The sequence below is a fragment of the Pleurodeles waltl genome, chromosome 11, assembly GCF_031143425.1.
Source record: "Pleurodeles waltl isolate 20211129_DDA chromosome 11, aPleWal1.hap1.20221129, whole genome shotgun sequence".
NCBI lineage: Eukaryota > Metazoa > Chordata > Amphibia > Caudata > Salamandridae > Pleurodeles > Pleurodeles waltl.
In genome coordinates, this window is record NC_090450.1 from 828589250 (window position 1) to 828613628 (window position 24379).

The 24379-nt window shown below is 41.5% G+C and overlaps 1 protein-coding gene across 3 annotated transcripts in view; it reads left to right on the forward strand.

Annotated features, from left to right (window-relative positions):
* The window catches only part of TTC28 (tetratricopeptide repeat domain 28), a 1605451-nt gene that overhangs the window by 1149998 nt on the left and 431074 nt on the right, over positions 1-24379 (forward strand). The window lies entirely within an intron of this gene.

The following is a 24379-nucleotide window of genomic DNA, read 5'->3' on the forward strand; positions in this document are numbered from 1 at the left end:
CTATTTAAAAGGCTTGGATCTGGATTCTCCCACGGCGCATTGTACATTTTTTTCAAATTAACTACGAAATAGTATTCAGCACTTGAAGTGAAAGGAGCTGTTTTACATGGCCAGGTATTGTGACTGCAATGCGCCCTAACGCGCATTCAATTGTTGCTGAAGCGTAATTACCTCGTAGCCGTAATTACCAGACAGAAAGTTAAATTATGTGGAAAATGAATTTACATTAGGCTCGTTCAAAGCGAAATATAGTCACTGAGCTTAGTCGTGTAAAAGACAAAAGGACCTACAAAAGAGTACGTTGAGCAGTCAAAATAATACACTTCTAACAATGGGTTTATTCTTGCAAGCACATCACAAATTGCGGTGTGATTACTACTTAAATTGCATGTTTGTAAGTGTACTCTAATCTTACCTATTTGTGTTACAGTATTTTACATTTTTTTGCAGATTGCAGCCTCTCTCTCTCTATAGTGATAAACAGGGGTTTGCCGAATTGAGCACTTGCAAAATAGCAGCACAAGGCTGCCAGTTTGTACTCGGTGAGTTTTTCAGCTGCAAGTGCTCCTGAGTGGTAAACCCTGGTAGCAAATCAGCTAACTTGAGCAACATTTTGCACCTTACGCATTTTAGTGCTAATGCAATGAGGGTTGAAATTCTGCTGCGTATGCCTTTGTGGTGGTAGCTCAAAAATGGGGGAATAGGGTCCCAGGTCAGATAGTGGTGGCAGTGAGTCATGCTCAAGACACTGACATTACTGGGGGGAGCTTTAGTGCCATAGCCTTAGTGATGGTGGAGATAACCAGGGGTGTAGCTGTCAGTCATGAAACAAGTGAAATGGCAACAGGGCCAAGGGAAGTCAGGGGTCTATGCCCCCCTTAATATGACTACATTACTGCCTAATAGTGAAAGGTATTCCGTTTTCCTTGTTTGTACAGGGCCCATAGCATCCTTTCTACGCCACTGGCAGTAACAAACTAACATTGCAGACCTCCAAATTGTGAATCTAGTAAGTTTTACAAGGCAAGATGTCTGCCCTGGTGCAAACGAGATACAGTCACTGCAGGTCAAGGACTATGATGAGAATGGCAGAGGCCGCCCCCAAAGGGGGTATGAAGGGCCGGTGCAATAACGGCCACTGGGGACCCAGAAATTACCAGTTTACGCCACCTTAGCGGCAAACCAACATAGGAAGGGATATCCTGCTCCCCCCTCAGGAGGAAGAAATATGGCCAAGGGTGGCACTAAGACACAGGGCCAATGAGTGCCCAGGAAGGGCAAGTAATGTTTTGAATCCCCCTGTGGGGAAACACCACCGTGCTCTCAGCTGGGGTACCCAGGGTTGAAAGGGCTGCACTGACCCCTCAAATGGTACATTTGTGCGGGGATGAGCAGTGCACACGAGACTCAAGACCTACCCACCCACACCAGAACACCATCATTGTCGCAAGGCTGAGAGGGCCGGCAAGTGGCTGTAAAAGGGATATGTTGGTTGGTAAAGGAGCCACACCGGAGGGTGGTGTGTCGGAGGAAGGCCACTTACCTTGGGATAACTTACGGCAGGGTAAGTAGGCTGATGGGGGAGTAAGTGGAGCATGGCACTCGCAGCCCAGACCCGCCGGTTGGCAGGGCACAAAATGGACAGACAAGGTAGCAAGTTGAGCCTAACAGTAGTAAGAGACTACCCCCTCAATATCAGAGAAAGAAACAACAAAAGACCAACAAAACTTTATGACCCCAAAAAAGCGGCATGGAGGATGGCCTCAACAACAAAATATGTCTGGAATATGACAAGCAAATGACAAGGACTTGATTGATATATGGCAGAGATGATTTAGAACGTCATCCACTGACGTTTTTGACCTGTCATGCAGCGAAGTTTTATGATCCTGTCGAAATTATTTATTCATGGCAGATAGGATGTATCACATATTGACTGTGATTTAGGACATGTCTCCTAATCATGATTTATGATCATGTCAAGAACAATGGGGTGGCACTCAGGATGATTTATGACAATGTTATAATGATTTATAGCCTTGTCATTGTGATTTATGCCTGATTACACTAATTTACGAGGTCAAAAATTTAACTTAGGAGTCCATGCATGTAATAAAACTGCAGCCAAGTATTACCACATCAATATGCAGCCACACTGCAGTTGTAAGTTTATTAATGGATGTATATGTGGATTGGACAGATTGGAGTGGGACAAGTGCGGAGGTTATGGTCCTGGAAAGAACTGTGCCTGCAGTTGCATCATTGAAGCATTTGTGGTGAAAGCACTAATTTGTTTGTTTGTATTTTGGAAGCAGTGTAAAATATTTTTTCTTTGGCTTCCTCTAACATCGAGGAGAGTGGTCGTGGAGGGATTGCTCAACTGTTTTCTCGATTATGGAAAACTCCCTTTTTTGGGAAGCCCCAAGTATGGCATAAGATGACTGCAGGGCGTCTAAAATGCTGCTGCACAAACACAACACAGACTCCCGAAAGATCATTCAGCATTAGTTTCGCTGCACTGACTTCCAGTGCAAAAAAGGATCTATTTTAAAGCTTTGTGCTCGGCCCATCGGGCAATACAAGTATTAGGTTCCTCCCTTATTCTGCAACTTCTTATCCTCCACATTCCTAGGAGGCCTTTACAATCTGGAAATGTAATATTACTGCAAGTACCTAAGATCAAAAAGGCAAGATGTGGGGGATGATCTTTTGCATATCTGGTTCCCAAGTAATGGAATAATCGCCCCACCAACCTTAGATTGGAACCACCAGAAACCACACTTTTTTTTTTTTAAATGTCAGCTTTGTAAGATCCTCTAAATGAGTAAAGGAACGGGGGGGGAGGAGTGTTTGTCTCAGCGCTGGGGGGCCTGTATGGATAACCATGCACTATACAAAAACACCTGAACTGAACTGAAAAGGGAAAGGGCATTTTTCAGCTCGAGGCAAACTTTTGAATGTACAGTGGTAACACAACAACCTCCTTAGAAGATCCACTTAACTAGACCTTGTTGCTGGTTATGCAAACTGACAAAAATAGAGAAACACTCTAAACCGTACACTTGGTGCATACTGGGAGGAGCAGATTTAGACTACCTAGACCAAGGTTTTGTTAGAAGAGGGAGAAAGAATCATGGATTATCAATTGTAAATTATGATATTCATAACATCATTCTGTTTTGATTAAAGTAAAAGAAACTTCATTGGAGCAGGAAGCCGCCTTCTTATCAAAATAAGGTGTTATAAAGTGGAGAGTTAGACCTTTGCGTGTTTTCAATGCAAGATGGATACGACCAGTAATTCCTTTTCTGTTTTTTATATCTCACAATGGCTCTTTTGATGAATAATTTTAGCCGATTTTCCTAGTATAAAACTGGGTAGTTTGTTCGTAAATAAAAGGCAACAGCTCAAACCATCATTTGACTTGCAGTTGCTTACTTTCAGGGCTAGATTAGCCATTCTGCCACCCTGGCTTTTCCCAGTAGACTGCAGGCTATGGGCTGCTTTTGGAACAGGCCTGATGTTGGTTTCTAATTTGCATCTTCTTATTTTAGGCCCATTTTAAATGTAGGGGCGGGTCCCTGATGTGATAATAGCTTTATTACATGGATGAAGAACTGTAGTGCAGTAAATAAGGAATACCATGTTAAAAGCACTAGGCTGTGATTTGTACATTTATAGACACATTGTTACCGTCATTATCTGATGGTAATACATTATAAAATCTGCAGAAGCGTGATTTCGGTGTTGTAATTGTACTCCTACAGTCTAAAGGTATTTGTTCATTTATTGAATATTTTATAACGAGATCGGGCGACAAGAAGACTCCATGGGACACCGCAATCAACAGGTAATGTTGAAAGTTCGTGAAAACAAAACTCTCGCCACCTCCACAAAGGAACCAGAAAGCCCCTGTACTTGTGGCTTTTCGACCACCACTGGAAAATAAACCGTTCATCGTCATCAAAGCCTCAGAAGACCTTACTGGAAAGTGCGTAAGAGCCTCGGCCCACGTGAACATGCCGCGGCGGACTCGCGAACAATTCTTCAAAAGATTTCGAGGAAATAAAAACGAGTGTGTTATGAGTTCACTTACCAACATTATGTAAATAAACTCCTTTCATCTGTTTTTTTTCAGCCATTCTGCAGTTGATATCTTGGGGCACCGTGGCTGGAGTTTAACATGCTAATAATTTATTGTGCAAAACCGATGTGTGAGGAAACATTCCACAGCTCACTTGATCGGGATACGAAGAATTCTTCCTTTGAAGAGTAAATTTATCGACATGCGAGTGTTTCAGGGCAGATAGAGCAGTTTAAACACCCCACACTCCCAAGTGTGCATAGATTCAGTTACTCCTTTGAGTTAACTCAAACTATCCCAGTCTGGCATACATACAAACATGTCCCTGCCAAAGTCACAGTAGGTGACTTGATTGTTTTTATATATTAGTTGTTTTGACCCAAGCTGAACTTTGTGGCACTAGCTGCCTTGGTTCATTCTTGTGTATTGAAACACCGGCTGGTGCCTGAGTGAAAAAACTAAAGACTTCCCTTGTCACTCCTCTGTTAGTGGATAATCTCTGTTCGATACTCAAGTTGCGTCAAGGGGCCTAGTCTCATTTTTAGAGGGATCCTGCTGGATCCTGATTATGAACCAAAACTTGTTTGAATATGTTGTTTTTCAAGGCTCTTTTGAATTATTCTTGGAGTCCCAAGGGTGCCCTTTCCAGAATGGGAAAGTGAAGAAGTTTCCCCCATAATTCACGATAGGGATAGAGGAAAGGGTTTCCATATGGAGAATCAAAATGAAAAGGAGGGCATATCCACTTTTCCACGAGATTAACTCCTGCAGAATTCTGTATGTGCAGGTTTTGCACACGTGACCCATGACTGACTGAGGTTTCCAAGAGTGTGCCAGCAGTTACTTGTACAGCCCATAAAAAGTGCACTCCAAATGTATGACTTTACATGAGGGGACCATATTTTCAATATGTTTCTATGTTTCCCTTTGGCTTTTTGAAATGAGCACAATGTCTATGCCCCTGTGAAGACATCAGTTGCAGATAGTTACTACTGAGCCAATTGGTGGTATATACATTGTGGACATCACTTCATCTGCTGTAGACAATTCTCTTTGATTTCAATTGCATAGTGGAACTGGTTGGTGGTAATAGGTAATGCAGATTGATTACTTGGCTAGCTTCACATTAGCAAGAAATGTGCTTTCTGTCGTTCTGCTGGAAGTTTAAGGAGTGCAATATCTGGACCTCAGGGTCCCGATCTATACGTAGAGCATATGCCCTTGCATTGTTGACATAGCACAATACACTTTAGGAAGGATAAAGTGTGCGAAGGTTTCTCTTTCGTAATAGAATGAAGGAGTTTGTTGATGTCAACAAGCTCCCACCTCCGTGCCCATATCATTTACTGGTGTGCATTGACATCTACGAGACTTAAAGGGGTCCAGAAATCAAAGCACATTTCCCCTCCTATATGTGCAGTGACCATGTAATTCTGTATTGTACCATTTGCACATTGTATGATTTGTGCGGTGCTGGGTCCGCAGTTCACACAATTTTGTGCTTGGTTTGGCTTCTGCCTGACCTGAGGCAGCCTTGTGCATCAGGGTACTAGGAAGTGCCCAGGTGCAGATTTCAGGGATGTCTTGAAATTTGCACCCAGCACACCTCCTAACACGAATTGAGCATAGAGTTGTGCATTGAGCAGACATGACTGTGCAAGTCAGTGTTGTCAAATGCATTCTCTTTTGTTCTTGCCCAAAATGCACCTCTTCCCAAACTACATTACAGATGGGGAAAAAGGTTTGAATAGATTTTTTGTTTTTTAATGAGAAAGCTGCTATTTATCACGAGTTATCTGGGGGCTGCCTCCTAGTAGATTTAGATCAATTGTAGCTCAAGCCACAGCTGATATAAGTGCTTCACTGTTTTATGTATGCCTGTATGTGGTATTTCTATAGCACAAACTTAGACAAGAGGTAGCGGAGCACTCTACAGAGTTCAAAATAAGGATAAAGACCGAGCAATAGGAGAGGGTTTTGATTTGTGGAGTATTAATGCATTGTGGTGTAGTGTTCATTTAAGAGGTGTTTTTTTAAACTCCTTTCTAAACTGGAGCAGCCTTGGGCGGTCCTTATGGACACAGGGATGTTGTTTCCGGTCTCAGGTGCATTTGTGGAAATGTCCTGCTGTTTTTTTCTGTTTTTAGACTTCGTAGTCTCCAGGCTGATTGTGGCCTGGTTAAAGGTGTGCCTAGAGCGACCATAGATTGTGAACTTATCTGTAAGAAAAGCAGGAGCGCTGGTCATGATTTCTTTGAAAAAGATGCAGCTAGTTTTGAAGATGGTGCAGGCATCAGAATGGGTTGATGCGATCATATTTCTACTCGCCCTGGATAAGATGCACAGTGATGTGTGAGATGCCTGTAATGGGTGGCAGTGTGGAGTCTGGGAGGCAAAGGAGCAGGATTCTACCACCATCCAGACGCAAGAGAATGAGGGCAAGAACAGAAGTTACTATCTGTTGTGGAAAATGTCAACCTTGCAAAAACCGCACACAAAAACACTGTTGTTTTAAAGGGTGTTGAAAGTGCAGGTATTTAGAAATGGTTCTACATTTAAGTGTGCTGATGATCCTGTGCCTACATGGTGTTTACATTTTTTTAGGCACAGCATGGACCGGCACACTTCGGTAAGTCCACAGAAGGGCTACTCAGTACACAAACGTACAAGATTGTTGATCAGAGACAAACAAGATTAAAGGTATGAGTTGTGACTGAGCCAGGCTCGAATTGCGTGCTCAGAGCCCCTCTGAAGGCCCAGCCCCTGAGGCGGTGGCCTGCGCACAGACTGCAGTAATCTGCTGAAATCAGAGGCAGAAAGCCAGGGGCTGCAAGCGGCACGTTTGAGCCCGGACAGAATGCCAGGCCAGCATTTACTCCCACAGGCTGTTCAACTCGCATTTCTCCCTTCTGTCGTCCCCGTCAGGAAAGGGTTGGAAGATAATTGTACACATCTGCGAAAGGCTGTGGGAAAATAAGAATAAATGTCTGCCTAGCTATTAAGGCTCTGGCCTGTTCACATAACCAGGCTCCCTTTTCCCTTGCTCCTGGTGCTGACTGGTGTTGGATGCACCAGCGCCTCTGATTGGAGTGTTAATGCAGCTTTAGAGACTGATTCACATTACCAGAAACTCATGGAAAAGACACAAGCTCTGGGACGGTAGACATATCTCGAATTACAGCTGATTGTCTTGCAAAGAGGCTGCAAATTTCACACCAGAGTTGATCAGGCCATTATCGGAAGGGGCAAAGAGCCCGGTCTATAGGCTTACTCTGGTTGTTGGGGACATTGTTAGTGTTATATGCACTGTAGCATGATTCTTGACTTTGCCAGTAGGTTTGGTTGTTTCCTTACATGTGACCTCAGGATTTCCTTACTAGAATCTGATTCAATTCCTCCCATGGGAGATCAGCTTTGGACAAGAAAATTCAAATTCCACCTCGTTAGACAGGACTTTAGGTGGGACAGGCCCTCCCAGTGCACAATGCAGGCAGTAATAAATAAGCATTGGCAAAGCCTAAATTGATTGTATTTAAAATATGGAGCAAAGCTATTGGCATTACCAATGATTGTTAGTTCAATGCATAGGCTACGGGCAAAATCATTCCAAGATGACCATCCGTGCATATGCATTCATGTGGACATACGGGCATACACCTGGTATTTGTCTTCTGAAATTATAAAAAAAAAATAGTCCAGGTTGGCAGCTGGTGTGTGTACAAGCATGTGAATGCACCAGTGGCCATCTTTGAATGATTTTTATTATATATTAAAAAATTTTTTTTTCAAGAAGTCCCTATGTGTGAACATGCATATGCACACATGCTCATGCATGGCAGCCACATTGGAAATCGTTCTACGTTTTATTGTGAATATACACTTTCAAGGCAGTGGACAGCCATATTGGAACAGCCAATGTACAATTTCAAGTATGCGTGAGGGGGTGTCATGCAAAAAGACAGAAGTGAAATAAATGTCCTCCTGGCCATTTAGGCCATGCTAACTGTAAAATTCCAATAAAATTCTGTTTTAAAAGACAGAAGTGAGCAGCTTTGTAGCATGCAGCTGCAGAGCTCTCTAAAAACATCATTCCAGAAAAATGTGGCGGATAGAAGAGGGACAGGGGAGCGATGGGTGAGTGGGGAAATGAACAGAACAATACTTTTGTGCAGCACCAAGCCCTCACAAAAGCAATGTGAAAAAAAGCAGGAGGAGGAGGTGTGGGGGTCAGCAGGTAAGCAGGGGTTGAAGAGTGGTTCATAGCAGGGTAAAGAGAGTGAACAGGGAGTTTTGGAGCAAAGCATGTACTCCAATTGAGTGCTAAAACAGAAAAAGAAAAATAGTCCCCTTTGCCAGCAGTGGAAGCATACAAGAAGCTGTGCTTCACGAGCTGAACAGAAACGGATTGAGGGAGAAAAGCTATTGATTCTGGAGCATCCAACTGAGAGAGACAAGAAAGTCATCCAATAATAATCAAGTGATTGACCTAAAGCCCCCTCCTTCTATATACTGTAGACAGTAGGTCTTTGAAAACAAAGCGAAAAGGTTGTCTGTAGGGGACATGTAAAAGTGACATTGAGGCGGGTCCTTACGCGGATCTATGTCCATGTCCTTGACGTCATCCAAGTCATTGTTTTGGTACCGGTTTATATTTCAAACCTTTTACTTCTTGTTGCATGATATGTGTCCCTAAGTATTTCCTTATCCCAGATGGGTTCCTGTAGTTTTGTTTTCCATTCAACATTTCAGTCTTCTATATAACACACTGCAAACTGAGTCACCTCTAGCAGTCTGGATGAATCTAGGGTGTAGAAGGGAGCTCATAATGGGCATGGTTGAGAGTTCTGAAGTCAGTATCATTTCCCCACGGTGCCTCTGACTGGATCATAGAGGTGTTCAGACTACACATTCATTCAACTTGTGATCTCTCTGCAGAGTGTAGTGCGCGATGGTCACATATGTTCCAGTTGATAATATTGTTCTGTGGGAAAGATTGTTAAGAAGGTGCTCAGCCATAAAGGAAAAGTAAGTTATGTGTCTGGGGGTGGGAGTGGAACAGAGAGAGAATGGATGGTGAAGCAGAGGAGATGAAAGGCAGTGCATGCACAAGAGGATAGTAAAAAGACCAATTAAGAGGATGAAGCTATTGAATGTGGTTGTTCTGTCAAATACTAAGGCTGCACAACCTTTGAGCCACCTCATGCCCTTTTAATCCACTGCCTGACACTCCCTGCCCCTTTATCTCACTAATGCAGGTTCCTGCGGTCTCCCTTTATGACAGTTTTTCAGTCTTTCTCTTCCTCCTTCTTTCCCCTTTGTATGATTTTCCGTCTCTTGCTCTCTCAAAGTGTCTGATAAAGAAAAAGAAGTGCTAGTCCCTAAAAAAGAGTGCCGGCGGCCCCCATCAGCAACCACTGGCTCAAAGCACTGAAGCATAAAGGTCATAAGTAACTGGTGCAGTGGGAGGCATTGCAGAGGAATGTGATGTGAAAGGGAGAATGTGAGTGACTGAGGCACTTGGATGATTCCCTTTCTGTAGACCTTTATAATGTTTAATTCACAGTCTTGTATTTTTTAACTTAATTTCAGTTCTATTCAGAACAATATTACAATATCATAACTGCAACAGCATATTGGTCATGTGGCATGTGTTGTCAAGAACAGAATTCTAGGTCACATGTTTTAGGCCATGCCCTCATTGGCAAAGGCCAGATGTCTTATGAAAGATTCCTTGGTACTTTTTTTGAAAGCGCCCCTTTTAGAGACACACCACCTTTTCACTCCATTGAAAGACTTCTATAACACTGTATACCACTCGAGCTTTGATGGTCAGGCACTAAGGCTGCAAATACACTTATTCTTGTAAGACCAGGAAACAGTCTGAGTAAATCACCTCTGCATTATTTGGGGAGAAGATGAGGCCTAACGGCCAGAGCTACATCCCTTGAAACTGAAGAACCAGGTTCAATTCCTCTTATCAGCTAAACATCCTGTGTATCTGGGCAAATCTCTTAGGGCCACATGTACGAAATACAGGTTTTGCGACTCGCAAATTGCAAGTCAGAGCGACTCGCAATGGGGTTGCTAATGACCTACCTCATGAATATTCATGAGGTAGGTTGCAATTTGCGACCCCATTGGGAATGGCCGCCCTCACAGGGATGGTGGCCTGCTGGAGACAGCAGACCACCATGTCTGTGATTGCTTTTAAATAAAGCATTTTTTTTTTAAATGCAGCCCGTTTTCCTTAAAGGAAAATGAGATGCATTTCAAATACAAAAAATGAAAAGTTTTCTTTTCATTTTTTCTGAAAAAATGCTCTGAAAAAATGTTTTCGCTGCCATTCACAAAGGGGAAGGGTTCCTTTGGGACTTCCCGTTTGCGAATGGGTTAGCACCAGTTTGAAACTGGTGCTAACTGTGATTGTTTTGCGACTGCATTCGCGGTCACAAAACAATCATACATGGGACTGCGACTCGCAATTAAGAAGGGAACACCCCTTCCTAATTGCGACTCGCAAACCCTTTTTTGCGATTTGGTAAATAGATTACCAAATCGCAAAAATCTGTCTGTACATCCCAAATTGCATTTTGCACGTCGCAAACGGCCCGCTTCGCCGTTTGCGACGTGCAAAATGTTTCGTACATGTGACCCTTAATCTCACTGTGCATTAAAAGAAATCAGACCTTGTTATTGGCATGTATGCGCTAATGCCTGTGGGCCACTTTTGCACTTTATAAAAACTGCAAAAAACACAAAATGTAGCTCGAAAGACCTAGCAGCTAGGTTAATTTATTTCATCCATTTCACATGCACTGTAAATGGAATTTAACAAGTTGAATATTGGCAGATTCCTTTTTCAAAACTCAATATCAAATAGTATGCATTTTCATAGGGTATATGGGAGCATCATTAAAAAATGCCCCTGGTAGAGCGAGATGCCACCAAGGTGGTAGTTAGCTCCTCGTTGCATAATGTGTCAATTCGGTCTCTGCTTCAGTTCATTTTCAGGACCCACTGCTGTTCTGTAGCTTCAATCATAAATGTTTGTATTTTGTCTATGTCTGCAGCTTGTTCATGCTTTGAGATGGTATACCAGCCTTAAACACATGTCCATTGGGGCGTTGCCAAGTATTTAAGTGTGTGCTTAACTTCTATATCCTTTCAGCTGGTTTGTGTTCCAGCAGAAGGTAGTAATAGCTGTGGGCCATCGCCCAGCTTTAGGTGGTTGAAAAGAATTAGTCTCAGTTGCCAAAAGTGGTTGCTGTCAGCTTGTGATTGACTCTTCAAAGACATGGACGACACAGCCTGGAATTAAGATAAATGTTCAGTCTAACTGTTTCAAACTGGAAAAAGCATGCACTTTGGTTATTTTATATCCTACATATGCTTACAATCACTTCTGAAGGTGTCAACAATAAAAGCTGTCATGCCGCCATTGGAAATGAAAAGGGGCCCTGTTTTGTATATGGAACTTTGCATGGCCATGCGCAATGTGGAGTGCATCAACAACGCCACAGTGGCATTACGATTTACAGTGATAGCTAACATGGGGGTGGGGTCTCTATCGGCAGGAATATAGCTCACTGCAAGTGTTCCTGCCCCCAGCACCCCATTAGCCACTATAAAAGCTGCACTTAAAGTGCAGCTGCTGCATTCTCTGCTTTGGCTGTGTGCTGGGGCCTGCCTGGCTATACCTGCATGGGGCAATGTCGGAGAGGTGGTTGAAGAAGGCCTGAGACCTTCTGGCCGCCTTCCAAGGACCACTCCAGGCTTATCCTTTGTAGAGCACCAATGGGTGATCTACATTCTTTGTTCCTAAAGGGACGAGTGGGGCCATAATGTATTCTCGGTAGCAGGGCATACACCAGAGGGATTTTCCTCTTTAGTCTGGAGAGGCCCTTCATAATTATGGTGGTGTATCCTACATTACTGTTGATTCTGAATTCCAGAAGGTTTAATAATGTGTAACACCAATGCTCAATAAGGCTACCCATAGTACGAGGAAGAGAAGATATGGTCTGTTACCTAAAGCTGCCTACTTATACATTTCATTACTATACAAGTGTGAATCAGTGGAATTCAATTTTATATGTGTGAACTGTATGCAATTCAAATGTGTGATTCGCCATTTCACGTACACTATCGTATCATTTCCCAACTTTCCATATTTTTATTCTGTGCTTATTTGCTCCAGATGTTCATACTGTATGAACTCCAAAATTACCAGTCGAATTAGGAGTTTCTGCAAGTTTGTGCACCTTAATTTTAAGTGTCACCTGCAGGGTACATGTAGCTATTTGTTGTCGAAGACATTTTGATGACAATACAGATAGTGTGGAATTTGATCAGCTCATTGGTTGGTTTTCTTGCCACTCTCATTTCCTTGCTTATTATTCAATCGCTTTTTTTTTCTTCTTGTGTTTGTTCCTCTCCTGGAGCCCAGCTTTTTTACTATCCATGAAATGTAGGACTTGTATGCTTTGACTGCACTCCCGAGAACTGCTTTTATACGTGTGGTTTTAGCACGCCATAAAAGTGTGTGTGTTTTCTTGCTGTCTCCCTTGTATGCGACTTCACTGGCAAATCACCGCAGTGTTGTTCATGTTTCTCATCCCTGCCCTTCTCAGTTCGTACATTTCTTCTCCAAACCTGCCAGTCCAAATGGTTTTTTTAAATTGTATTTAAACCCTCACCCCCTCAAACTCTTCTGTTGCAACCTTAAATCCCCTGTTGTATCCTGACCCTCTCATTGTGTTATTTTTTTCCTTTATTTTTATTTTTGTTCAGGAATGTTTTTTTCGGCCATTTACTGCTAGGCTGCTTTTTCTTAAATCGCACATTTGCATACATTTTATTCCTTGTTTTTCTTTACTGTTCCAAAAATAGGCATCTGCCATCTTGGAAAGGTAAATAAAATGAAAAAAAAACAAAATAGAGGCACGTGCATGGCTGGTAACAGGTGGACTCATTTACGTTATCAGAGTGGGCTGCAACCGCATCATGACTTGCATATGCGCATGCGTGCTAAGGCTTATGTGAAGTCACATCGTCATGTTTTTTTCTTTTCTCTTTAGGGTCGAGCCTGCGCTACCATGCGCTTGCGCATGCTTATCGCTTGCGAGACGCTGTAGTAGTTAGAAAGGGCTCGGAGCCCCGTCCCTGTCACGTCAGTGTCTTTCATTGGTTTGTGGGCTTGCCGTTTTAAATCTGCTTGCTTTCATTAGTGGAAGGCATGCATATGTCATGCCTTTTCCGGTGATTAGCCCTCCTCGAAAACATACGAGGCTCGCTGTTTTTGGTCCGGTTTGTGGACTACTTTTTCTCTTTTTTCACAGCGCGATCTCGCTGGGCAGAAGTCGAGTGCTTTGCATGACATCGACCCTGTTACATAGTAAATTGTAATTTGCTGGTTACTTAGATATTTGTACTTTTGCCAATAGGTTTCACTACAAGTGAACTGTAGCAGCGCGATCGTGCTCTTTTTTTCCATTTAATGATGCAAGAAAAGTCTGGTTGGGAGTTTACAACTGCTAATAGCTCTAACTCGGAGAAATGCGAGACCCGTTGCATTGCAAATGCTTGTTTTGTTTTTTGTATCAGCAAACAAGCATTTTTCTTATATGCCAACTCACAACTACATTAAAAAAATTCAAAGGTTGTAGGTATGCATTGACTAAGGAAATAAGTAAGAGCTAATGGCCTTGCCCATGCTTATTATTTTCCATATCACTAAGACTTCCACATTTAGGTGTGGGTGTATTTTGTTAAGTAACAGCTCTGAATTCCTCAAACTTCAAATGCCTCAAAGGAATGTTTGTGCCGTGAGCCTGGCTCTATTTTTTGCAGCAGACAGTAAGGTTCCTCGGCGGTAGGCTGAGCCTTGCCTAAGCTGGCTCTTTTTTTAATGCTTACTGGGATTTGATGTTATCATCTGCAGATAATTGGAACAGGCTTGATGAATGACTTAATTTCTTGTAATAGCTGACTCTTCAAGAGCCGAAAAAAGAACATACGGAGGAATGATAAAATATACAACAGCCCTATCGTGCTAATTATTACTACATTACGTTTTCTCTTTCTTTACACACATTTACTCTAAAATGTGAATCTAAATTAGTTTAATAGGCTAGGGACCCTTGGGTGTTCCCATTCAAAGCGTCGGGTGAGTGTTTCACAAATCCGCCTATTAAAATAATGTGTTGCAGGAAATGAAAAGAATCTGTGATTTAATGGTTTTCTTTTGAAATCATACGTGCATTTTTTTTATTTTGCAAGAAATGTGTTTAAATTGAATTATCATCATATTACTGCTGCTAATGCACATAGCTGAACTTGACAGCTATGATATATGGACTAAATGTTGCGGGGAGGATTAGAAAACTTTTCTTTATGCTTCATTGAGGAAAGGAGCATCCGAGTGACCATCGCCACATCTTGCAGCATCCCTATAACCTTTTTAAAGAGAGGTTTCATCCAAAAATGAAGTGGGGATATGTAAATGTTAACTGAGGAACTCCCACTTTTTGGAGCCAGTAGTTTGGATTATGGTCATAACCTCAAGGTAGGTTCACTTTTAGCACTCCTTTTTCAATCAAAGGAAATCACCTGTCAGAGATGTTCGCTGATCACTATTGTGCTTTAGCCTGTTCGAGTCCCTTAAAAGCAATGCTACTAAGAAAATGTAATAGTAGTCAGAGGATGGCTTTCTTTACTCACCACAAAAATTATATTAGCAATTTTATTAGATTTAAAGTTGCTTGTTTCTATTTTGGTTTCCGTCACTGTGGTGCACAACTTCCCGATCTCTTTTCCTCGTATCCTGTACTTCCTTCCTCCCTAAAGGTTTATCATTGACTGACTATTTAATATCTATCTGAGCTACGTCCCCTCACTCTTGCATTCCTATGGGCTTAGGTGTTACAGCAAAGCAGACGACATGTCAGCATTGGGTTCTGAAACATCTGCAAAGAGAAGAACACTTAGGCCATGCTTTCTCGCAGAAGATGACTGAATGATTAGTATGCATGTAAAACTGGCAAGATAGCATAAATACCTGTAGGCCCCACTTGGAACTGAGTCCCAAACCCATCCCAGGTAAACAGGTCTTGCTTCAAAACCATCTGAAATCATTAAATGCCGCAGAGCAGTGGTTCCCAACATTTGACTTCTGTGGACCCCCACTTTATCATTACTGTAACCTGGGGACACCCACTGTATCATTATTGGAATTTGGGGACCCCTAACTGATTGATTACTGAAAGCTAGGGACCTAATCTGTTAATATTATTTAATTTTCCAAGCAGTCGCGGACCCCCAGAGGAGGGTTCGTGGACCCTCAGGGGCCCCCGGACCACAGGTTGGGAACCACTGCCTCAGATTCTTCCTGTATGTGGATGTTGCATTGCCACTACGAGTAAATGCAGTTGTCAAGCCATCCTTCTATAACCTAGGGCTTCTCTGAAAGAGCCTTTCTGCGCCGTCACTCATTGTCATGCCTTGATTAGACCACAAACTATACCACAGTGCCTCACTGCACTGTCTACAAAGACTTCAAAGAATTCAAAATGAATCCAGATGACTCCTGCTTAATAATTACCCATGGGATCAAACAACACTGACACTAGAAGGACTTCACTGGCTAACACTGACCCACCTAATCTCATATAAGGCCCTGAGCGTTGGATGTTGTGCACTCCATTGAATAGGATCAATATACCATCAGCAAAACCTTCTCTGCTACCATCTTTGACATACAGCCCTTTTCAAGAGCCTGTTGAGTACTGAAGTTATCCGTAGATTTGCCCTAGAGGACCATCTTTCTCATTCTAATTAACTAAACAATGGAGTATTTTACCTTCAAGAAGTTGAAAAATTGTAGACCATTTTTTTAATGCTGTTAAAATGTCTATTCTCAGCAGATCAATGATCAAATTTGATCCTGGGCATTTCCTTACCAGTCATTTCATGTCCAATGTGAGCTAACTCTCTAACATAACCACAACAGTTACATGGGTATCTATGAATGCTCAATTTTCTGTTTCATATACCTTTCTCAGATTACAGCATATTTAGCTGCAGCAATACGTTTTCTGAAGCATAATCAATCAATCAGTTTTTCGTAAAGCGCGGCTACTCACCCGTGAGGGTCTCAAGGCGCTGATAATACAAGTATAACTCTGCCACCAGCACATGACACTCAGATCTTCACAAGTATGAAATCTGCAACATAACACCTTCAACGCTATAGCAAACAACAGCATCTCATCTTCTACCTTACTTCTCTGGACACTATCACACCTTTAACACATCTCCAGGTTCACCCGATCAATAATCAGACTAGATCTCTTGAATCAAACGCCAGAGCAAATGTGCCCCATAAGGGACACACTCCAAACACTCCTCATTTCTGCTCAGATTAGCATCACTTTCCAAATCTCTGGAATAGGAAAACAGCAATACAACACTGCACAAGTGACAGCTGTGTGTTATGGAAATTCCCAGGACACTAATTAAATTAAAAATACATTTTGCTTACAGAAGGCTAAGGTGATTCATGTTGGATTAGATTTCATGCACACGTGTTGCAGTCTTTCATCAGAAATGTTCACAGCTTCATGCATTCTCCCATCTGGAATCTACACATATGTCGCCTCCAGAACTTTAGCTACAACTACTTGAGGGCAGGGATATAATTTTTTCATGAGAATTGGTAAATGTGATTTAACACCAGGTGTAGCACACTTTTTTGCCACTGTTTGGGCGTCTGCTGTTAGTTTTTAATACCTAGCTATACTTGTGACACATAACCTTTCAGTTCTGTAATCATCAGTGCAAGCCTAAAATTTTACATGTGAGTAATTTGGTCATATATCTACACCATTCACAGTTTAAAAATGTGTCTGTTCATACTGTTTCTCTTCTCTGTGTTTTCCATCTCTACGGTACCACCAACAAGTACTCAACATTGACTCCACAAGTCACAGACCCCATGTTACACTACATAGCCCGGGCTCTCAGTTCTGCAACTTCTTCTTCAGTACTATTCATCCATTCCCTAATCTCTCTCTGTTACACTCACCACCACCCCTCTATTTCCTATGGTCAAAACTACTCCCTATCAGTCCAGCTCCCTAACATTATTGAAATCTTTGCACACACTCCATTAATTATCAAAAGGCCTCTTGTCAAATGTCACAGTATGTTCCTGTGCCTCTCCCACTACTCCTTTAGCTGTGTCCAGCAGTTGCTCTCCCATTCTATTACAAGAACAGAGCTTCTGTGCACCCATTTGGATATTCTTCTATCATTATGTCCATTCTCCACCTTGTAAGCCAATAATGCAGTGGTGTTCAGTGCTGGTCCACAAGCCCCAGGTCTATGTCAGATCTATGTATGCCCACAAGATCAGAGTCCATTTTGGATTTGCAGGGATTAATCTACATACACATATGTGAAAAGGGATGTATTTACATAGTCTATGATCATAAGAGTCAGTCATGGTTTGGGCCTTGTCTATAGTGGTGGATGCCCTCTTTAAATGTAGATACCTAATGCATTGAAGTATGTATGTTTTTTTATGAAACGTATTTTCTTTTCGATGTACTTCATTGTAATGTACCATTATAGTATGTTTTGTTTCAAACGAGAACCATCCAGTATAAATCTCGAACGATAAATATACATACAATGTAACTAAATGTATATCATATTTAGTCAGTGGTTATCCTGAAAATCTGGCAAGAATAGGTCCCTTTGGGACCTGTGATGGATGCCCAGATCTCAAACAATACATCACATTTAAAATCATATAACAATACAACCTATAAAAACAAGTGGGTGATCCTCCTGCAGACCACTGTTTGCAAAACAATTACATTCCTAGTGCTGTGGTAAGCACTGCACACAACACAATTTTCCTTCGATTAAATTCGGCAGGTTAAACCCAGTGAAATTCACTGTTGTAAAAATAAACGGTAAATTCTGATGCGTGCAGAATTATTTCGGGAAGCACCATATTCTCATGTAATTCCTCATTTTTCAAATACAAAGTCAAAATAGAAGGTATTTTCTGCACCCATAAATACTGCTCCCAGCGATGCCGTATTAAGTGCACCTGTCCCACTTCTAGTCATGGCCACAGAGTTGCACGTGATCTGTCACCATGGCGTGTAAGCACATACAAAACTTTGTTAATGTGTTAACAACTAACTTCTCACTCTCAGAAGGAATCACAAGGCACGCTCAACCTCCCTAACTCCCCATATCGTTTACATTATCTTATAATTCAAAAAAGAGAAGACATGCTGTTTGGAGCAGTTAAAATTCTTCTCCTAAGTGACAAGCTAAAGGTCTTATTAATGGGACTGGCTGTACATAAAATGGAAACTGTTAAATTTGGAAACATTAATAGTCACGCCGACCTCATATGTCAATTTGCACGCTCTTCTTGTTCTTCCAACTTTAGCTCGAGTGCACATTGAACTCAAACCATTTAATTTGAAAACTGCAGTAAAGGTTTTTCCACTCTGGCTACAAACACCGGTTGCTGGACTTGATTACTTGCATCTTGAGCTCATCCCTTACAATGATGCTAAATATTTCTGGATTGTTTTGAAGTTTCAGATATTTTTATTTATCCTTGTGTTTTCAAGTTACCTTCTGCACATTCGATATATAAATCAGGGCAATTGGGTTTATGATGTCATGTTAATGTTGGGTTGGCGTGCAAGTGCTAAACCCTGAAGGCTTCCCAGGGAGTACTTTAATGAGAGGTCATCGGATGTTACATGAACAAGCAGCTAACCATGCTATTTCCTGTACAAACTAACTCTTTCAGCGTCTTTGCCCAGAAAGTATATTTATTATTTTCCGTTGAAGAATTTTGCGAGAATAAACATCCTTTTCACTGTTCAATGTGCAACTTCAGGAAGAAAGATGCACTGGTGTCTGATGAAATTACTTCGCATCACAAATACACGTGGCACAAAAAACCTTCAAAAAGTTGCACTGCTTTAAGCCAATGGCTGACCTACATTTTAAGGAATTGCCTAGGTCATTCCATTGCTAACATACATCTTTGTTTGACAGCATAGCACTTCTAGAGTATTGCTAGCTGAAAATTGCACTGGCTTTGTATTTGAAGCAGCATAATTATTTAGCCAGCATTGAATGTGTTGTAATAGGTACAATCACAAGCTCTGCTTAAAAGCTTAGGAATGGAGTGACCATATGAAGTCCATAAATGCTTAGCCAACACCTAAGGGAGATTGTCTGTGACCCTTTAGGTAAGGGGCAAATGTGTGAAATAAGTTCGAACTGATGGAATACCACCCAAGACTCCAGTGCAGTTGGGCATTAGGCTCAGTTACTCACACAGAGGTAGAAAGGTGTATCCAGGGAAGGGACAATAAGGGGTAGGCAGACTTATAATACATTAAGCATCTTGAGGGGCAAGACTCATGTGATCCCGGGAGAGGCTTTGAGTATTTTAGATGGGACAAGAGGATGCTCTTTGGATAAGTACCTTGTGTTTTAAGTATTAGGAAGTGAGATGCAGTCCTCTTCCTAGGATTTGACCGAGAAGAGTGTGGTGCATGCCAGAAGGGTCACCAGAACAGCCTTACATATTTTGAGATGGTTGTGGGAGTCCTGCATGATCCTGGAGATAAACAGTGGAGCCCTGTAGATTTCAGAAGGTTCAGTAGAGCACCTTGTGAAGTGCACTCCTCTGTATTTTGTGAGAGGTAATGAGGTCTTCTGGGGAAGGAATGTATTTTTTGACGTTTTTTCCTTGAAATGAAAAGGATGAACCCAATTAGTATAAATTAAGATAGCAGAATACCCTTCAGAAAGTGGCCTTTGTATTTTGTGATAGATTGTGAAAACCACGTCCCTCCCTTGGAGAAGAAAATTAAAGAGTATGGTCCAAACTGGCGCATATCATTTGGTCTAAGAGCATTTCCTATGGAGAAGAACCTTGTGTATTTGATAGGTAGTGAAATCCATACCTGATGACAGCCTTGCAGGAGTATCCTTAAGTATTTGAAGAGTTCTGGAGAGAGTTCTACCTGTTCCTGAAGATAAAAGGCAAAAGCCCAATTAATTTCAGAAGGGACAGTATAACACCCCAGCCTGTGAAGAGTAGCCCTGTGAATTCTGTGAGAGTTGGTGCATTTCCTACCTTTTCCAGGGAAAGTAAATGTGAAGAGCCTCTAACTTTGAGGCAAAGAGTACCCCGCAAGTTTACAAGGTCTTTAGCGTAACATATTTCTCGAAAGAAGTAAGACTCCATAAAGCATGACCATCTGACGCAATAACAGAGCTTTGTAGCTTTCAAAAAGAAGAACTAAGATGGTGCCAGTAGGTCCTGTTTGGTACTTATTTCTCTTTCAAATGATGGATGTTAAGTAAATTAATACTAGAAATGCTAAAGGTTTGATTACTTGTTTCCTTTCCCCGTGAATATAAATTTTTCCAAACAAACACCTCCTGTTTGCAAACTTTATTGCATGCCTCTTCCTTACGCATCAGCCTTCCAATAGCAGGATGTTAACTGCTTTTTGTACTGTTTAGGTGTCTCCGAACCTCAGATACACTGAACCTGCCCTCACTGATTCAGCACCATCGAGGAACGATTACGGGAAAGTTGGGACATTAGCAAAACAATATGCAGGATAAGACCTCCATTTAATAAACTGCTGCACCATATGAACTAATCATATTAGCCATCTGTGCCAAATGCACAGCACGTTTTGCAGTCAGCCCATGAAGAAACGTTATTTGATGATATTAGCCAATCGTTGGTCACTAAAATGCACAGTGAAACATATCAAGTGGCCATTCTAGAACTGCATAAGAAAAGATGTCTGAAGAACACATTTCTTATAAAAGATATTGAATGCAAAGAGAAACTTTTTTATAATGCAGTGGGTGACCCTTCTTATCTTACAGTTCAACTCCACTCTTTACACAGAAAGATCTCTCTATGAGGGCAGCTCATTTTATATACCATACTCAATCACTTGGCCATGTCATCATCTATCAGCATAGTCTTACATAACATTAAAACAGTAGTTTTAAGTTCTGTATATTGCAGGTGATAGAATTGCCCAATTCAGTGGCATGCGGTTTGACATCAGAAATATAAATGAGAGAATTGTCATTGCTAGGTTTCGCTAAACTCAATGAGCCATCTTCTGAGTATAATTGTATGTCCCTTAAGCTATTGTAACAAATTTAAGAACACATCTGTGTCTTGCTTTTCATTTTGTACTAGCTTCAGTTTCACATGTTGCAACTGAGCTGACACATTGTAAGGGTCACATCTTAGATGTGCCCTCTCTCAAGGGTTTGGTGCACGCTTTTGTGTTCGGTGATTTCATCACTACTTGATTCCATGTTCTTTTTGTGTTATGAGACCTGGGTTAGACAAGGCAACGTGTCTCTATATTAACATTCACCCACATAATATCCATTCTCACTTGCAAGAACATATTTTGAGTGCACGCATATCCAAAGCATAGAGAATACTAATTAATGTGTATGATCAACAACCCAAACAAACTGTGCCATGGTTCACTCTTATTACTAAGTACAAGTAAAGTCGGAGTCTAAGTAGAGGAAGCCTGGTCTCAGAGTAGACAAACTGGCCTATGAATTGTCTTCCAAGACATAGGATTAGCTTATCGACTTCACCAAGTGCTAACACAATCCTAACAAGTAACAGTAAAAAGAGGGAAATATCTAATCCTAACCCGAGTGCCTGAAAAGAGAGAATCACTCAAAGAACCTATCTTTGTATAATAGTGACAGAACGATTGAGAAAATGAGTGCCTATCTGGGCCTGACGTACAGCATTGCAGCACGTTTACATTCCACTACACTATAATTCAGTATAATCTCTTGGCAAACAAGCATTGTGTTAATGCTGCCAACACACTGACTCTAAAGATTGTACCCTGCTGTTTAACTCAGGGATCGAGCACAGTTCTAGGATTCTACAAAATGCAAGGTTATCTATGCTTCCTTTGCCCCTTGGGCACTCCCTGACATATGTAAACATCCAATATTCAAAGCTTGAACTGGTCTCCATACCTTAGCTTTCGACCCATGGCCAGTTTACTCTCGAGAGCCAAACCCAATTAATAATGGTCACCTCTCAGTTTAAAGAAGATGTGATCCTGTTCTTAGAGCACTTAATGTCACTTAAGAGAACATTATCTTTCTTAGGCCCTCTGGTGCTTCAAAATAGAAGTCCCAATGCGCAATAACATTGTCAAAGCGTTACACTTACATGGGTTCAATATTCCATAGATTTTCTGCCCACCAAACGTTACTTGAGATCCATTGAAATTGCATTTCCACGAAATACACATCAATACTTATGTTATGCCATTTTAAGTAAGCACAGAAATATATAATTCGTTGTTACTGCCTTATAAAACTGTGTTGAAGTGGTGTTTTGCATGTGATTGCCATGGGGAGAAAATATTGTGGGGCTACAAATATTGTGGCCAAAATATCAAGGACCAAAATATCGACAAGGTAAGTAAGTACAGGCTTGCCATACTTAAGTTCAAATATACTTCAGGATGTGTATCTGTATAGCTATATGTCTCTATATATCTTCAAGATACCTATGTGTGGATTTAAGAATAGTAAATGTATATTTGCCTAGATGTACTTAAATTCATGGTATTTTGGCCCTATAATATTTTTTATTTTGACATACAATCAGTGGTTAGCATATATTCACTGAACATTATCCAGACAGCATCATAAGATGGCTTAGAGTGCACATTAATATACAGAGCTCGTCTGCATCAAGGCAGGGAGCACACATCACACATCACCAACTCAATGGAACGCTAAACTATCTTATGGCTTTTAAGACACGTTATGAAATAGAATTCTTCCCATGAAATGACATGATTTAGTCCATTTCAAGCTGCCTCAAAAGGGGCATTCTTAACACACTGCAGGTTTCAAGGACAGCACTGACTACACAACTATAACAGGTCACACAGATGCCATTTATATTATTCTAAGTAAATGCTGCTTTTTTGCATTAGCGGTAGGCCCATTATCAGGATCATGTGTAGTGCTGGAGCGTGAGCTGGCAAAGCATCTTTCAATTAGAGTATTCATCCTGGATGCCCAAGCAAGGAGTGAAATTATACAGTATGTGACTCTCTACCTCCTGAGCCCATCAACCTAAAGGGTATTTTTTTACTACCTAGATTTATTAGAGATGCACGTATAGTGCACTCTGATCAAGCAAGGAATGCATATCAGCCTGAGTCATTTATTTGTGAGAGTGGCCGCTTAAAAATCATTACACAATTGAGATACTTCTAATCACTGCAGGCGAAAACGCAATCTCATCAGATTCTGCTTTAATTTACCAGTGCGCAGTGAGTACTATCCATGGTGCAAGCAATAGAACACAATCTCTTTGGAGAAAAAACTGAACTAACGCATTTGTCAAAGTGCAACTTACTCTGTGTTCAGATAATTGGATGGGTTGCTTGAAGGAAAGGCAATAATATTCTTTGTCACATATGATAATATTAAAGTGAAACATGCAAATGTGGGTAGTAAACAACAGTAAACAGCACAGCAGGTACTCAGGGGAGCACCAGTTTGCCCATTTTGGGTGCAAGGATTTTCAGTGGTCCAGAAAAAATAACATTTTACTACCTGGAGCACTGAAAAAAGGCCATTCTGGCATTTTGTATACATTTGGTGTGACCTATAAGTGGTGTACTAAGGCAGCTGTATTGCCTTGATTATGGTTGTACCAGACATGTCTCAACAGAATGTAGAAAAATGCCTATGGCAATGCTCCTAGGGGAAAAGTAGTTTCACAGAACCTGAATCTGATCAAAGGCTATCTCATCCAAGCACTTGTGTGAACACCAAAATCACCCAAATGTTGCCCACTGACAATAGCTGTAGGTTCAGATCAACAAAATAACTTTAAAGCCGAGTCCATGTCTGCTGAGCCCCTGATATGCTTCATGACTAAATCCACAATCTGCTACACTGCAGAGGCCGCAGCCAGATGCACGGCTCAGGCCATGGCCAGCTTTACTGTGGAGATGGGCTGCCGTGCTGGAGAAGTAATGATCAGATAGACTGCGTAGTACACAGGATACATCCCCTCCCCTCTCATCCATTTCTTCTTCAAATAGGTCTCATCGTAATAGGCAGGGGTTTTGAAAACCTCCACGAAGACACACGTCCTTTGCCTCTACAGGCTATTGAAAGACTATGCCACCAGTTTACGTGAAT